Here is a 3,923-nt window from a genome sequence, read left to right as displayed (position 1 = left end):
AAAATATAATTATAAATTTTTTCCAGCCATTTCGATGTTTACTAAAATTCAATAAAACCTTATTTATTTAGTATAATTTTAATTTGTTTCTATATTTACTATTGCTTATTATTATTGTATGTTTTCAAAATTATATGGATTATTGGGATACGCTGGTGAAGTGAAATTAATTATATTATATTATATTTGAAGTTGATACGACGATCTCTTCATTGTGAGTAATTTTTAAATAATTCAATTGGGTAATAACCATTCTGATTCTGCTATAGTTATTTTATACTTTTCCGTGAAGAAAAAATTATTCATGATGTTTAAAATGATGTCATTAATGATGACTGTTATTTGATTCTTGCCGACGAGGGGAAAAAAAAAGGAAAATAAATGAAAGTGAAGTTTTTTACGAGAAAAAACCCGAAGGTTTTTAGAAGCAAAAGATCTACATGTAAATAAGGAGCAAAAAAGGAAAATACAGTACATATATGTACATTCGTAAAGCTGCTAGAATTCTCATGATTATTTTAAGATAGAGGTTAGAAACATAGCAATTATAAAATGAGAGTATGTGTTTGTGTGAAGAAGTCTTAGAATAGTTTCAGGTTACTTTATTTTTTTTGAGATTAATTAAATTAATTGAAGTAGAAATGTAAAATAATAATAAAATAGTACAAATAGATACATTGAAGAAAACTAGTAAAAACCTAACGTTTTTCCCCTCAGGTGTATTTCACTTAGGAGCTATATTCAAATTAAATTGATTTTAAGGCGACACTCCACGTTCAAATGAAAATTTCTTATTATTGTATATTTCTTGCTGAAAATGCTTTAGTGGCATTTCAGTGTATCAATATAATAACAATTCAAGATCTCTTAGTTTGAAAAATATGTGTTTCAACAAGCTTGGCGCCTTATTTGGACACCGAGATGCGCCAAACTGGAATGGTTATTTGTTGGTCAGTTTTTGTCCCCGTGTCTCATTTAAGAGCATCAATTTTTTTTTTTATCTGCAGACATACATCAATGATTTGTAACATGGATTTTGTATTATGAGAAGCCATTAATGAAATATAAACCTGTTTTTTGGTATAAATTTTCCAACTTTTCACCATTTTCTACTTTTTTTGAAAAACTGTGATAAAAATGAAATCCCCAATAAAATTGATGCTAAACACTATTGGTGCATGTCTACAGAGCAAAAAAGAAAAAATTGATGCAGGGGACATAAAATAACTGTGCCAGTTTGGCGCATGTTGGTGTCTAAATAAGGCGACAAGCTTGCTGAAACACATATTTTTCAAACTTAAGTTCTGATTGTAATTGCTCATGTATTGAACAATTTGCTAGAATTAAATACATTGCCATATACATTGATCACAATCTTAAATGGAAGAGTGTGATGTCAAGTATTTGCAAAAGAAACTGCGGCTAGCAACTTATAAATTTTACTATCTCAAGCCTTACTTAAATCAGTCTTTTTTAATAACTCTTTATTACTATTTGATTCACCCTCATTCTTAACATATGGACTAACTGTTTGGGGTTCTGACTATCTTTCAACCCTTCCCCTATAATCAGTCTCCATAAGAGAATAATTCGAATTATCACAAATGATTTTACAACACCATCAATACAACTTCATCAACATCTCGGAATACACACATTACGTCAGTTATATTTCTATAAATCCATTCCCCACCTTTTCAAATGTCAATTCTCACTACCTTTGAATACATGTCGATCTTCAAATAGCCTAAATAATTATTCACTTTCGTTACCTCATAAAACACTTTTGAAGAAACATTTTACTCATCCCAAAATTTTACAATACTTACCACCAGAAATCACTTCCAATACTAATTTAACATCCTTTAAAAATGTATCAAGCAATACATATTCTCACTTGATGGTATAAAGAAATGCTTTTTCCATGTTTTTATGTTGCTCCTGTAACTCTTAAATAACATAATATGAATTTATTTACGTGCTGCATCCAATTGTTTTTGCTCTTGATTCTAATCTTAAATTTTGTTTCCCATACAGATATTTACTATCATTTATCAGAATGGGTCATTTTTTTACTTGACTTATTAGTAAATTTCTTTTCCTACATTTTTCTCAATTTTTGGTACTTGTATAATGATAATAATAAATTTGATTTGAAATTCGAAGATATCGTTATGACATTGATACCGAAATATCATTAAAACATTTTTGGCTAATAAGAAATTTTCATTTGAATGGCGTGTCCCCGTTGGAGAAATAAATATTATTTTCATCAGATTTTGACCGTCTCGGAAGTCTATAGTATTTTTCTTTGTACAATATTGACATGATTCGAAACGCGGCTAGTGTGTATGCGTTTCATTTTAGACCATGCATTTTTTGATGACAATTGCTTATATAGATGTGTACTATCACCTCAAAATTATTTCCCACCATTCCTGAATCACCCTGTATAGACACGGTTGATAGGAATTTCTTATAGAATTCGATTATTTTTCTAATTATTTAATCCAATCAAATATCGATAGAAACTTTTTCAGCTATTCACATTTTCACATTTTTCAGAATAAAATAAATTTAATTTATATATATGGCGAATTTTTGTAATTAATTTTCATATTGGAAGTTTTCGAAATTACACGGAAGCACGTAAAATAGAATTAATTATATGTTTGAAGTTGATAAAGAAAAATCATCTCTTCATTTATTTATTTTTAAATAAATCAATCTCGAATGAGAATCACTATATAGTCGTTTTATACTTTTCCGTAAAAATAATTTGCAAAAATACAATTCATTATGTATAAAATGATGTCGTTAATGAGCATGTGGTGGTATTTTATTTTTGTAAACTGAAAGAAAGAAATTTAGAAAAAAAAATTAAAACGAAATTTTTACGACAAAAAAACCCCAAAAGTTTAGAATTAAACGATTTTCACATAAAAAAGCAGCAAAAATAGGAAAGGTACATGTATGCATGTTCATAAAGCATCTACGATTCTCTTGATTTCTAAGACAGAGTAAAAAAAATGAATATATCTTCGGAAAAGTCTTAGAACAGTTTCAATTTACTTCTCTTGAGATAAAAGTTAATCGAGGTAGAAATGTAAGAAATATAAATGAAATAAAATATGTGGGATATTTCAATTAAATGGTAAAAACTCAACATTCTGCCCCTTCCAATTAATATTATACGGAGAAATGCACTATTCCCTTCGACATTGTCTGACTCCAATACAATAATTTATTTCAAATTAAAATCCTTATACTTGGATCAGAATCTCACACAATCTCTCATAAAATACATCATACATAATAAATATAAATTTTATGGAAGAGTCAATAACTATATTCTGTAACTGTTTAATCCAATCAAATGTCAATATGACATGAATGTCGCTCTCCACTTGTTAATACAAGATATACAGGAGACTGGATGTTGTGAAGATATTTATTATTTTAGATGTTAATTTTTTTTAGGAAGGAAAAAACTCATCTCTGCCTCTACCGGGAGTCGAACCCGGGCCCCTCGATTGCCGGACGAGTGCTCTGACCACTAAGCTACAGAGGCGATAGAGATTTCCCTTCACTAGAGCGTATATAAGTGCCGAACGAACCCGTGCAATGGACGGTGAAACCGATCAGCCAATAGCTCATGGACGACGAGCCAACAGATGGCTATAATATTCGGCACATATATACGCTCTAGCGAAGGAAAATCAAATAATAAATATCTTCACAACATCCAGTCTTCCGTATACCTTGTACAAATATCAATAGATCTCCTCTATCGGCTCTATTCTCATATTTACCATAAATGTTATTTAATATCTGGTAGTCTTACAAAATATTATATATGAAATTATAATTTTTTAGCCAATAATTTATTTACTATAATTACCATTCAATAGATATAGGCTTTT

The 3,923-nt window shown here is 29.3% G+C and overlaps 1 non-coding gene across 1 annotated transcript; it reads right to left on the bottom strand.

The window, feature by feature from the left end:
- Positions 1-3,499: 3,499 nt before the first annotated feature.
- On the bottom strand, positions 3,500-3,571 carry TRNAA-GGC (transfer RNA alanine (anticodon GGC)). The gene has a single exon. It is a non-coding gene; the product is annotated as a tRNA-Ala (tRNA).
- Between the last annotated feature and the right edge of the window lie 352 nt (positions 3,572-3,923).

This window comes from Pholcus phalangioides, unplaced genomic scaffold (genome assembly GCF_987345545.1).
Source record: "Pholcus phalangioides strain wild (caught in Gottingen) unplaced genomic scaffold, Ppha-v1.0 ptg000008l_1, whole genome shotgun sequence".
Taxonomy (NCBI): Eukaryota; Metazoa; Arthropoda; class Arachnida; order Araneae; family Pholcidae; genus Pholcus; species Pholcus phalangioides.
This window is presented reverse-complemented; position numbering and strand designations above follow the sequence as displayed.